Source organism: Zeus faber (genome assembly GCF_960531495.2).
Source record: "Zeus faber genome assembly, chromosome: 9".
Lineage (NCBI taxonomy): Eukaryota > Metazoa > Chordata > Actinopteri > Zeiformes > Zeidae > Zeus > Zeus faber.
In genome coordinates this window covers 34,580,456-34,595,157 of record NC_137197.1, presented here as the reverse complement: position 1 = coordinate 34,595,157, position 14,702 = coordinate 34,580,456, and positions in this window count along the sequence as shown.

Here is a 14,702-nt window from a genome sequence, read left to right as displayed (position 1 = left end):
GCTATACTACGTCCAACAATCCCCCTTTTGACCTCATCAAATATGAGGTCACTCTAAAACAGTTATCACAACATATATTAATCAAGGGGAAGGTAAATGAAACATAAAACCAACAATAAACAATTCTTGACAGTGCATTGGACCAGGAGTGATTGGCCAGAAATACCACATTGGTTTTTAGCGGAAAAACCTACCAACATCCGTATTACTGAACGCGAGAATGGCATTCACTCACCACCTGGACCATTTTCAATCACAAAATCGTCAACAAACTGCACAGACCTAACTCTCTCTAGCCTTATACTTAACCATTACTATCGTTATACTAAACTTAACCATTTCTAACCTTATACTTAAACTTAACCATTACTCACCTTATACTTTAACTTAACCATTATGAACAAACAAAAGTACAGAGTGATTTCGTAGGAGCAGTGTCTCCCTGGGTGTGATACTGGATCTTGCAGCTTTTCTGCTCTTAACCGCATGCGAGGTGTCCTTACTCCGCTGTTTTGATCTTTCTCTCTTGAACCCTGGTCAACTAGATGAGCTAAAACAGTTAAAGGGGAAGAAGGTAACTAAAACATAAAAGTGTCCAACACAGACTGGTCAACCCATCGGATCCTACAGCTGGACCTTTCCCTACCTAATAGAATCTTACCCTAACATGAGAAATAAAATATACAACATTGAACTTCTTCCCAGATAATCATCTAAAATAAACCATAAACAAGGAGGGGAAACTTGGGGTCCCGTCGAGGTGGACAGTCTGCTTCTGGGCGGGGAATGGTGATCGTCCCGCCTCGCTCCTCTATGACCTAGAGGGGAGAGGTTACTAGCACGTTCATCCTTGCAGCTAACAGTGAGTGCCCTGAATCGGCGGCTGCCACCCGTTCCTCAGGGGTCGGGCGGTGTCGTGGTGCTGTAAAGATCTGGTCGTTGGCAGTCGGGGTTAGAGGCTGCGGCGCACTGACTCCAGTGATACCGCGTGTCCCCTTCTCCCTCGAGCCAAACGACGCGGGGGGTGCGCTCGGTGACCCGATGTGGTCCCGTCCACCGGGGGTCCGCCTACTTTCGCTGGATGACCCTCAGCAGGACCTACTCGGCCATGGGTAGTTCGGAGTTACCCGGTCCGGTCCACCTGGCCTCCGTCCACAGCTTTTTCGTCGCTTTCAACCAGACCCAGTCGGAGACTCTTACACAGCCTTACGATTGGTTGATTCGCTTCTCCAGCGTGGTCCTGTATTTTTGAGGAGAGAGCGAGAGAGAGACTTCCAGAATAGTTAGGTTATGGGTGAGATCCAGGGGCGTCCCCCTCAGACCCACTGTGGCCAGACTCTCGAACCTCCTTCCTGTGCATAATTCAAATGTGGAGAAATCTGTGTCGCTGTTAGTGGATGCCCTTATTGACATAAGAGCTATCGGAAGGGGTTCTACCCTAGTTAGCTTTGAGTCCGTGCAAATCCTGGCCAATTTGGCCTTAATTGTACTATTTGCCCTTTCTAGGGGTAAAGAAAGAATCAGAATTTCTTTGACTTTGGACAATTTAAATCCATGATCCGCCATAATTATTTTTATTATTCCAATTATTATTATCATTTTTGTTATACCCATTCCAATTAAACTAGTCACATAACCATGTGGGGTGTTTTCGTTAATGCTTTTGCTACTGCGGCTGAAAATCATGTGCGTGGCGGTTAGCCTTTTTCTACTGAGTTCAGTTAGAGACATAGGACTACTCTACCTCCCCCTTTTTCTGAAAAAAGGGCAGCATTTGCCACTCCCCCTTTTTCAGAAACATCCAAATAAAACTGTGTTAAACTTGACCTTTTTTATCGTCTCCACAGAAAACCAAGGGTCCTTCACCCACACACACGCACTCGAACGCCACACAGACACACGGCCAAACCCAACCTCCCAATCCATGCCACAGAAAACCCGGAGCCTCCTTTAATCCAAATTTCTGCCTGTCTTATTTAACAGTCCGCCGCCTGTTTTATTTAATCCAAATTGTGACAGTCCGCCGCCTGTCTTATTTAATCCAAATTTTACAGTCCTACGCCTGCTTATTTAATCCAAATTTTACAGTCCTACGCCTGCTTATTTAATCCAAATTTTTACAGTCCTACGCCTGCTTATTTAATATAATCACCCGGCCGAGGTTTGAGAGACCCCAAATTCTCTGCAACGCGGACAAAAAGGCCAAGTCCCTCGTTTCTTATATATGTTTTATCAAATGTATGGATGTCCTGTATCAATTAAATTTATAAACGTCCTGTAAAAGGCTGATATATCAATAGTCGAATGGGTGGCCCCTGTGTCTACCAAGAAAGGCAGCGATTCGCCTAGCACTCCCATCGGGAGCATGGGGTCTGCCTGGCCCCCTGCCACTGGCTTTCTCTGTGGGGTGTGTCACTGATGGTGCTCATAGTCCCGGAACGGGAAGGCTCCTGCCGAAGGGCCACGTGCCAGACGGGGGTTAGGGGCCACTCGACCCCCTTGGTAATGTCCGCTGGACCCACGCATTCCCCTGTTCTTGGTAGAGACATCTCCTTGCCTGATGGCCTCCCTCTCCACACGTGTAGCATCTGCGTTGCATCAGAGCGGTCCCCCTCTCATACCTCGCTGTCCCCATGGTCGAGCCCCATAGCTCCGCCCCTGGCCCCACCCACGCCCTTGAGGGTAGGGGCCCTGTTCCTCCCATAGTGGGATCAGGTACAAATCAGGAGGGGCTGGACCCGCTGGGCCGGTCTGTGCGGACATTTGTTTGGCGGCCCCCGCCTTCTTTTTATCGGTCGCATCCCGTCGGCCTTTTCTAGTTCTAATTTTAGTAGTTGCAGCTGCAGGTCCTTGACCGCGGAGGCCTCCTCCTCCTTGGAGTCGAGCGCTCTCTGCATGTGGTGTACAAAATGTCTTTCCCAGGTCATGGAGGGGCATCCTGGGATGTCAGGATTGGCCATCATGGCATCCTTTACTGTCCCCGGGGCCCCCTCTAACACCGCTCTCCGATACCATTCGATCGATGTTCGTTCCTTTTCAGGATGACTAACGGTCAAACGAGTCCATTCGTCCTTACATGCTGTCAGGTGCTCTCTGGGGGACCGTCCTTCCTTCCAGGGAAACTTAGGGATGGTGGAGGCCACAGTCGGGGGAAACCGCTTGCGTATGGTGTCATTAAGTGGTAGGGCAATCATGTGTAACGGTACCTGATCGGCTGTGAGCGTGGTTTCGGCGTTGTGTTTGATCTCTCCGCATCCCGGGGTCATACACCGCGACGCCACCCCTACATTAAGCGGGACTGTGGGCCTTTGGGCCAGTAGGGTAGTCCGGTACGAGTGTGGGCCGGACTGGTCGCTCCCCCGGTTTGATGTCGGGTACAAGCCGTGAGTTCGGCCTGTCGTTGGGTAGTATCAGTAGCGTCGGGTTGCGGGTTCCTGGGTTCGATTCCCACCTGGGGCGCTGTTGGCACCGTGCTCCGGCGGGTTATCTCCCAAATAGGAGCCTTTCTGTGTGGAGTTTGCATGTTCTCCCCGTGCCCACATGGGGTTTCCTCCACCTCACGTCAGTAAGGACCCCCACCAAAAACATGCACCCATCATTGTCTGACCAGCAATGGACATTTATCACCTGGTCCACGGGCGCGTCCGCGTATGCTGCCCACTGCTCCTGGCTGTGCCCCCGGAGGAAGGACAAGCCAGGATGGGTCAAAAGCAGAGGATCCATTTCACCGGCCACCATCAAAGCATGTGCGTGTGTGTGTGTGCAAGCATGTGTTGTAGTGTGGTGTGTTGCGTGACGAATAAAGACCCCGCCTGTCTGCCTTCTCGGCCCCTCGTCGTCGGTGTCCTTTGTGTCGTCATAAATGCCCGTCAAAACCCCTCGAACTGTGTCTGGTCGGCCTCCTGTTTTAATCCCTCCTATCGGTCGATATTTGCGACGCGCCCCCTCGCAGTCCTCAACTTCCCGTTGTTGTTCCCGTGTCTTATTTCTAATTCTGTTCAACGCCGTTTGTTCCCACGTCACAGTGCATGGCAGGGGCCCCTGGGGAATGGCTTCCCCGGATTTTCCGGCCCTGGCCTGCACGGTGGACAGTCCTCGGCCCTCATCGGCGGAGTCCTTGTCCCACACCCGTCAGACCCTCTTTCGGGCCCCTTCACTACCTCAATTTGGAATCTGGAATCTGCCCGAGTCTATTTCCAATATACACATCGTACTGGGCAATGAAGGTGCGGTCGGCGCCGCTTCGACCGAAAAACTGCGGCGGACTACTGGGGGTTCTATCCCAGTCCCACAAATAGTTTTAATACATATCCGTCTAATTCACCACCAGCTCACAATATTGAATAGAAACATACATTTACATCACATCCATCTCAATCTTTTCTTACTTTTTCTCTCCCGGACCCTTTATCTACTTCCGACTCTAAGACCAAGAGACAAGCCAAAAGCAAGAGCGCGCCAGAGAGTGTCAGAGAGAGATGACAAAAGCTTCAACCCTCATATAATCTCTCCTAAGCAAGTCGTCATAAAGGCTATATGGATGTGACATGTCATAAAGGGACATTTCCTACCAGGGGCGCCATTTTAAGCAAAACGCCCTGTCATTGCTATCAGGCGCCATTTTGAGCGCTATACTACATCCAACAATACACAGGAATTCTTAAGGAAATACTAAGAACAAGATGGTCACATAGTTTATTTTTCCTTGTAACTCTAGCCGAGAAAAAGGAACGTTCACTATTTAAGTTCAAGTTCAAGTTCAAGTTCAAGAGATTATTTGTCACATACATATACATACGTTCATACATATATGCAGTGAAATGTCATGACACCCGGTGATTACGCACAATAAGCTCTATAAGTCATTTATTTGTCAAGAGTGGCACCCTAGCATGGCTTTTTTAGAAAAGCATTTTATGTAGAAGAGCTGCTCTTTTCAACCAGGTCACATACCTTTATACTTTTGCACATACTTATTTTTGGCTCTTTCCTCTCAGGAGCCGCCCCTAAGGAATCTGTTTCTGTATTGCTCCACCACTATTGCTGGCCACTCTTGCTGACCGCATGTTTTTCATGGCTGGTCAGGCTGGTCAGCTGTCTCCTCAGCTTTCTTTGCGGCACAGTCGGGTTTCCCTTCATTTGACCATAGGAATGCAGATCTAAACTTAAACCATACAGATAGGTTTTTCTACCACATATTCCCCCCTTCGGTGCTAAACAGAGCACCACAAAAACAATTGCCAAGCATTGGAGTATACATCACCTAGGACAAGTTCCCAGGGGTCACTTAGCTTACAGCATTTAAGTGCAGGGGTGCATATGACTGTACATATGCACCCAGCAAATGTTCATAATTGATTATCAGCAAAAACTGTAAATACTCATGACACTCATACGCTATACCACTATACGCTATACGCAAATACCACCTATAGTGTGGCATAAACAGAAAAAGTTGACCAAATACAAGACCTTAATATAGCAGGTCTTCTGAGTTCAGACAATAGTGACAATAATATAATTGCAAGGTAATACACCGATATAATCATGCATATATTAACATAAGACTCCATAAAGATACATCATTTTGGTAACGTTAACATCATGTAGGGGAGTCCATGTCGAACCAGTCCATAGTACAATACTGAATACTTGGCTGTGAGTCCGTAGTCGCATTCCATCCATAGTGTAGTATACTTTTTGGGCCATGCCTGCATCAGTGTAAGTGTGGGAGTGAGTGCAAGGGTCATACTTGTCCATAACACAAAATCAGTCCTGGCTGTGGGGTGCAGCCAGTGTCAGGGGTAAAAAAACATTCCTCATCAGGCACGGAGAGTACTTTTCCTGTGGACCATCTGTGCATATGTTATTCACGAAGACTCTGCATCGGGTCCAAATGGCCAAACGCAGTCAGGATTCCTGAAGGGGCAGTCGAGTTGTCCCCTGTGGCCGTTGCATGGCATCCCTTCAGGCGTGACATAATGTCCTGGATAGCCAGCCACTTCATGAGCTAGCAGACGCTGGTCTGGCATAATGATCGTCGGCTGCACAGCCGCCTGTAGGCCTACTTGGGCAACTGTCATTTTGATTATACAGGACCTTAATATTAGGATGAGACAGCAGAAAATTATGCATACTACAAATCCTATTCTTGCTATCACTGCTATTTTTGTCAGCCAAATTCCCTGTTGGCCAAACCTACTCTCTAACCAATCCAATTGGTGAGCGTCCAATCCTGCAGCAGCCGTTACCTTTAGGCCTAACTTTTTCAGCTTTTCCATGGCTCAAGTAAAACTAACATTTCCCCCGAAGTAAAACTTCGGGGGAAATGTTATTTGGGATAAATGTGCAGCACCGATCGTTGAACATATGACATACCCCTCCCTTTTCTGCCAGTAAATAGTCTAGTGCTATCCTATTCTGCCATGTCATAGAACTTGTCGCCTGCAACTGCTCCCCTAATGAGGAGAGGGCATCATTGGTGTAGTTAATGGACCTCTGTCCGTTATAGTATACATAATTAATCCATTCTGTGTTCTTAGTTGATGTCATACTTGCAAAAGTACCCAACCCAGGGATAAACAAAAGGATTCCCTAAAGTCCTTCAGCTCTTGCTGAAATCTCACTTTGCGGTATCCCCCTAGGCTGGTCTATACTATGTGAGAACAAATCAGGGTCAGGAATATATGCCCTTTTTCTTCTGCGACGGACTAATTTTTGCCGGCCACTACCATGTCCCAGTCATCTGCTACCAAAGTAAAGGACTGGCGTAACTGTACTCGTGCACAAACCCCGTCCCAGAATATTGGCAAGGTGTTGTGCAATGATCCGCCACCACACATTGAAAAGATGTCTGCCAACGGTTGGTCACGGTATTACACTGAGTTGATGGTAGCATTCTTATCCTGATACAAGTCCCCTTGGGGGTCTGAATCGATGGTCTGTTAGCTACATTCATTATTGTACTACATTTGATGATCCGTTAAATGCTAACATTACCTCTCTGAGAGTAGCACTCATATTACAAGAACCTTTAGATTTCTTACCAGCGGAACTGTTCTATCTGCAATATCATTAGCTTACATCAAGAGATCTATTCTTACATCAAGAGACTCACATTCCCTTGTGAGCATTTCGTGCACAAGCTTCTGAGCTCCTGGTGAAAGGGCAGTACTGGAGTGTGCAGCTCGCCAGTGTATAGTGGAGCTAAGGTACATCATACACTCCACAGCACAACTATCAGCATAAGGTCGAGTGGGAACCTGACCACGTCCTGGGCCCATGCTTTAATATTTCTCTGGCACTGGTGCCCAGTATCTTTGACTGAGAATACCCTTAATGAATAATGAATGAACTTAATGAACCCTTCCTCAACATCCTGAGTGTAAGAGTGGGTAACATTAGCATGTACCGAACAAACCAATCACTGATCCTTTTCCTGATGGATTCCCATCATCTCAGGCTTATTTTTTGCAGTTATTCATTGTACCTTTAAAGGTATAAGTAAGAATTATACAAATAAATAGATAATAAATTAAAATAGGAATATAGTATTGAGCGCTGAATATTAAAATGTTTTAATATGTGAATCACATTTTTCCTAGCCATCTGTAGTTGCTTAACTCATTGTTGAAGTTATGTGGAGCCTCCGGGAATGTTTTCTTCTGCCACATTACGGACATTTATTTTGACTGATTTTGAATTGATCAATGCCAGCACATGTTTTACAAATATTGTAGTTTATTGATCTGCTTGTGTCGTAGATACACAGGAATTCCTAAAATACTTTGTTCATTATTTGAGTCATGACATTTATTTTATTTTAATTTTGTCTCCTCTGGGTCGCACCCTGGCATGGCCTTTCTTGGCTGTTGTGGTTATTGCTGTTATTGTTGTTATTGTTGTAGCCTTTATCTTGCTATTGAGCAAACCAGTTTGTTTCTCTCAGACATCACCTCTCCATTATCAACATGTGCAACTTTCACTTTGCTTACTCCAACTTCTCTTCTTCACTCTTGTGAAGATTCACATGATTGCTTGACAGCGATAGCCCTTATGGCTTCGCCCCGCCCAGATCTGGCTACTGAAGTTCTTGAAAAGTTCAACTACAATGATTTAAACTCATGAGTACAACAAAAGGAGAGGTTTTTTTTGGTTTGTTAATCTGTCATCTGTTTTTGTATAAAACAGTGTGTGTCTATCTTTGAACAACCGGTTGTGTTTGTGTTTCTATCTGTGGTAAACTGTTTTTTGTTTATATTTTGATTGCATGAAAATGTACAGGCAAGTGTAATACGGTGTGATGTAGCTGTTTGATGAGACATACAGAACATCTGTTTAATGTTGTGATGTTGAACCCCCCCATTTTGATCTTCTTATTTGTGTTGTTTACATTAATGTACTTGACCCCATCTCTATAGGAAATGTTGGAACCAATGCAGCCAACAAAGCCGGTGTACCCAATTTTTGCTCTGTCTAATGATGGTTTTCGCCTCCACAGATGAGGATGCAGGCTCACTAACTTTTTTTTTTCCTCTACTCAAAGGTATCCTGCACTAAATTATTGGAGCGGCAGAGCCGCTTGGTACAATATGTACTGAGCTGTATCTTTCCCATGAGTTTTTTCATTGTTTTACTTGTTTGACATATGGTAGGTCCCATTTGTCAAAAAGGAGGGATATAGTTAGAGAATTAAGGAAACATAATGATTGTGATTAGAACAATGCAGGAACCTCATGATGGACTTACCAAGCTGACGCTTTGTCATGATTAAAATATTGTTTGGTGATAATTGACATGTTTTTCAGAATGGAATCCCAGCAAAGGTAAGCTCTACTGAGTTTTCATTGCTGTTATTAGTGATGATGGGAATGCGAGGACGATCACATGGTGTGACAGGACTGTCTCAGCATGAATTGCTGACCAGGAGACCAATGCGGTTAAGTCTGTCATCTGTCGACAAAAGCCACATATGAATTACGTCCCGTAAACCAGCAGTGATCAGATTGTCCAGTTAAGTATTTATCATTGTTAGATTTACGTTATTAATGGTTTGTGTCGATGGGATTATGTTCAGCCAACATTCGAGAAATGCATTCTCGGAAAATTTGAAAAACGTTTCATAATTTACACACTGTCGGTTGTTTTGTAGCCTAATCGAGATTCTATGGACATTGTCTCCTACATATTAGACATTGTGAAAATATTATTGTTGTTACACTAGGGTGCATACATAATCTTTTGTGCTGAGTCTGTAGTCAGTTATTCAACATAACTGTTTGGGAAATTGCTGAATAATTCCACGTACCCTATTTTACATTCATGGACCTAGACCAAACTATGTTGTCACAATGTGTGTCTCTCACCCAAATGTTTAAGTCTATGTGCCCAGGTCAAAGCAGCCCTACCCATCCCAGTCAATGGACCACTACACCACCTCTGACCAGGTAACTGGTTGGCGACTTCCAGAGGAAAAGCTGGAACTCCATTTGTTGACTGCTACCCTGGAATTCCAGTGGGGATAAAAACTGCATGTAAACAAGCTCAAATAGTTTATACAATGGGATGAGCAACAATGCCTGATATCTATTGGTTATGTGGACACATGGCGGATGCAAGTCTACCCAAGAATTGCACTGGTATTTGCACACCAGTTATGTTAAATGTGCCAATTTACATGTATAATCTGACCAAGACCCATCAAGATGTGCGTGTAAGACAATCAGGAACATATATGTCCGTGACATCGGTTCCAGGTGAGTATAGGATTGTAGGTGGATCAGAACATTTTTTTTACGTCTATGTTAGCGCCCGTAGGTACATCTACAGCTTTTAATTGGCTAAATATGATACATTATAAGTTGTTACTGTTCATTAATACAACTGTCCTCGCAGAAGAACCTAGAAACAAGAATTAACTTTGATCCGTTTAATGGTTATCCAGAATCGTATGGTACTAGACATAATGAGTTCGGCTCAGGCAGGTGTATGTGCTCTGATAGGTGAGTCGTGCTGTACATACATTCCTGCCAATGATGTAGAATAAAGAAATTTGTTTTTAACCATACAAGCTATGAAAGAGTTACGTACGTGATGATTTAATAAAAGACCAAGCTAACACTTGGGACCCATTTGCTTGGCTAAGAAATGCACTGGGGCCATGGATTTCTACGGTCATAAAGATATTGATACCTGTAATGATAATGTGTTTAATGTTATGTTGCTGTCTAGTGTGTATAGTACAGTTTGTCTCCATACCACTAGATGATTGGAAACCACCTTATGATGACAGGGATGTTGAGACACTGAGATGCTGATATATGGAGATGTTTGTCTAATTATGTTTATCCTTACTTAAAGGATGTGTTAGTCATTACGTGCACAATGCATTTTGCTGTTGTCATTATAAAGTGATAACCATTGATTATTCTGCATAGCATAATGTAGTAGTGGAATCTCTCTGTTTATTTTGTTTATTTCATTATGTGATTCAGGATTTTATTCGAGTTAGAATTGTAAGATGGCCACACAGGTTTTTTCCTCTGTATGATGTCATAGTATAGTAAATAACCCTTACTGGTCTTTTACTTTTCTCCAGCCAAATGTGAGAAGAGAGATTTGGCCAATTTAAGGTGGAGATATCCTTGAATTATATCTGGAATTTGGTTATGGGTTCATTTAGTTTAGTTTAGTATTAGATGTGGATTTTCCCAGTAGATTCCAATAAGATAGAATTGAACGATATCTCTGAAGTATAATTGTATGTTTTCCAATTTACATAGAATTTATATAGAATGATATTTAAGCATTTTTGCATTTTCCTTTTGGATTGTTGTTCACCTGGGAACAACTGGAGGGAGTGTGAGAGAAAAATGATGATCAATGTTAATGAATTATATAATTCTACCACCAAGTGATGTCTAAATGCTGAGGCATATGTTTGTTTGGTGACGCCCAATTCTTTCACAGGAGATCTTACATTCCTGTATACCACTGTCACAAATGTTTAGGTCGATACCTCTGTTTTTCTAGATCGCAAAAGGACCATTTGTGTAAACATTCAACGTATGCTTTCCCAGCACCGAAAGTGTTGTATGTCTTTCTTTGTTAAAACATGTTCTCAGCTTTTACTGAAGACAGCAGCGAATCACATGCCAAGTCTCAGAATGGGACACAACCTCTCATGACTACAAAGCATAGCGCAGAGCAGTACTGAACCTTTCTTTTTATTCTGCAGAATAAAAAATCTTGAAGATTCTCAGTTTTGTGTTCTTGTAGCGGGCAGATTAACCTCACCGATCATTGCAGAAGAATTTTTTGCACATGACACATTGTGATCACTTTTATAGTAAAGAGAGTACTTTACTTTAGAGTACTCGAATTTAGATGTTTCTGGATGATCAGAGTTTGTTAACCCAATGTTTCGGAGAAATTAATTGTTAAATGTGTTTGTATTAGATGTATATCTCTGGTGTTGAAGCCAGAACCGATGACAGAGCCGCCCGCTTATAGCCGATAAGACTGGGGTGAGTGTTGAGTGAATTGATGACGTATTTTTCTGCATGACAGAAACATGGAAATTAATGAAATATTGGATTAATCAAGAATATTATATGTAATATTTTACAATCTATAGGTGCAGACAATAAATTGTCATGATGATAACAACATTCTCTGGGTTCAAATCAGTGTCCAAACAGTGGCTCCAATCCAGATTCTATGACTGTATATATTGGTTCTCCTTTTAGAGGAACCTGTCAGTGGTTGATCAATATCTATGTCTCAAATGAATGTCACTATCTGCTTGTCTGCAGAGCTTTTGGTTTTTATAAAATACAAGCTCAGTCAGAGAAATGTAAGATGACAATGTTCCAACACACAGCCGAATAACCTAATCACCCGCCAACCAACTAACCCAACATGTTGTCAATATCTACCTTTATTTCAATATACACAAATTTTTGATCCCATGCTGTTCTTCAATCATTGTAGGATACAAAAGTCATGTTGTTAGTAATTATCCAATGTTTCACAGTAGCTTCTCTGTGTCTAACATAATTTTTCCTTCACAGGAATTAAGCCATGTTGATGAGGAGGATGACAACATCCTCCCCAATGAGAATCTACACAGACATGACAACACAGAGATTCTCGCTCCAAAGAGTGGAGACGATCTGGATTTACCATCACTGATGAGAGCAGATAGTATCCTTGTAAGTGTGCTGCTTTGCTACTCTCACTACTACAGCTACTACTACACTACTATACTACTCACACTACTACACTACTGTGACTACACTACTGCAGGTACTACTACACTACTACTATAGTACTGTCAATATTACAGCTACCACCTCAAAAGTACTATACTACTGCACTACTATTATATTCTCACTACTACAGTTACTACCGCTACACTAATATAATACCACTACACTTTTATAGTACTCTCACTACTTCAGCTTCTACTTCTACAGTACTATACTACTATTACCATGTCTACTAGTGAATATTCTCCAACTAAAGTACTACTGTCCTACAACAACTACTGGTATTACTACATAACTACTACACTACAATACAGTTTTACTATTACACTCCTGTAGTAGTGCTGCTGTTATTAGACTACTACTTCATTCCTGTACTTCTATACTTCTACATTTAACCTACAAATGTTGAATGCTGGATTTGGCTCCCATGGTTTTAATAGGTTTTCAGTACATTCTGGGATTTAAATGTGTTTTTTTCTTGTAGATATTTTTTGTTAAAACTGTATACTTGATTTACAGCTCACTGCAATATATTTGGAATCACCCTCCAAAGTCTCTGAGACCTCTACTAGCTGTATAGCAAGCGCCAATAAGGAATATAGGCCATCTAAAGAATCGATGCAACACACTTCAGAGGATGATGATCGAAGAGGTGTGGTGCCACAGTGGAAACAAAAGAAACAAAAAAAGTGTCAGAGGACTTATGGAAAAATGGCAGTGCCGACTGCTTCTCCTAAAAATGATAGCAATGAAAGCTCAGACACATCTCAGAGTGAGATGTCAATTATGAAGCTGAAGAGGAGGAAAGATGGAAGAAAATTTTATAAAAAAAGCACAACTGTGTGTACTGTCAAACTCAGTGCCATAAAATGGCAAGGCATTTAATTCGGAAACAAAGTCAGTAACAGCAGTTGCAAAAGCCATAGCATTTCCTTTAAAGTCAAAGGAACGGAAATTACTTTTAGATCTGATTCGGAATAAAGGTAACCATGCACACAACCATAGAGTGTTAAAGACCTGTAGTGGAACACTCATTCCCAGTCAGCAAACAGGGACACCTGTCAATCCAAGTGAGTATATGCACTGCATCAACTGTGAAGCATTGTGGAGGCCGATGTGCAGATGTAGGCTCTTCGAGAGGTGCAGCACCGAACAACACTATTGCTTTTCAGGGCAATTGCCAGACATTGTGGCCAGTGGTCTTTCAGTGACTGAGGGACAAAGGGACTCCTCTCTCCAATCTTCTTCATAAGGCAAGTTGAATAAAACAGCTGTTTTGAAGAAGAAAGAAGAAGAAGAAACAGTCTTTAATTGTCACACGACACTCCACAACACATACACATGCACATGCTTGATGGTGGCCGGTGAAATGGCTCCTCTGCTTTTGACCCATCCTGGCTTGTCCTTCCTCCGGGGGCACAGCCAGGAGCAGTGGGCAGCATACGTGGACGCGCCCGGGGACCAGGTGATAAGTGTCCATCGCTGGTCAGACGATGATGGGTGCATGTTTTTGGTGGGGGTCCTTACTGACGTGAGGTGGAGGAAACCCCATGTGAACACGGGGAGAACATGCAAACTCCACACAGAAAGGCTCCTGTTTTTGGAAGATAACCCGCCGGAGCACGGTGCCAACAGCGCCCCAGGCGGGAATCGAACCCAGGACCTTCTTGCTGTGAGGCAGCAGTGCAATGCACTGCGCCACCGAGCCTCCAGCAGAGTATGATTGCCTATCATGAAGGTTGAATGACAATTAAGATCTGCCATGTCCAATTTAGTACTTTTTTTTCGAAAGGTTCCTCAAAAAGAATGATGGTGACAAGTAAAGAGTTTAGTGATGTCACTGCACCGATTGGAATGCCACAAACTAAGTCCATGTTACGTTATCCAGTCTTTCCTGGTTTATCGAACATTTTTTCAAGGAGTTGATCATTTATATTTTATTAACAGAATCTTCAACACCTAAGAGAAGAAAATAAACTGAATCTGACAGTGAAGACCTTGAAATAGGTATTTTTCACAAAAACATGCTCGTTAATTGTCAGTTACCTGTCTTATTTTAGCCTTATAGCAAGTTGAATTACTGCTTAATGATGCAATGTGTGGTCATTTCATCAAGATTTTCAATAGCTAAGAGAAGAGAGGTCATGGCTTCAGACAGTGATGAAACACAATCAGGTATTTGACATGCTAAATGAACTTTTTGCTATTTTATTTTACTTTCCTGCTTTTGTGCTCTCTTTCTAATAGTTCATCACAAAATCACAACATGCTGCTTTTATTTCAATGCTACAGACATACTCACAGATATCACCTTTATTATCTGAAAAAGAGACTTTATTTCCCTCAATTTAGTAAACACAACCGTAGTGGTTAAAACATTGGCTTACTTTTAGAGAGTGTAATTCCTGTTTAAATTCCTCATTTACATAAGAT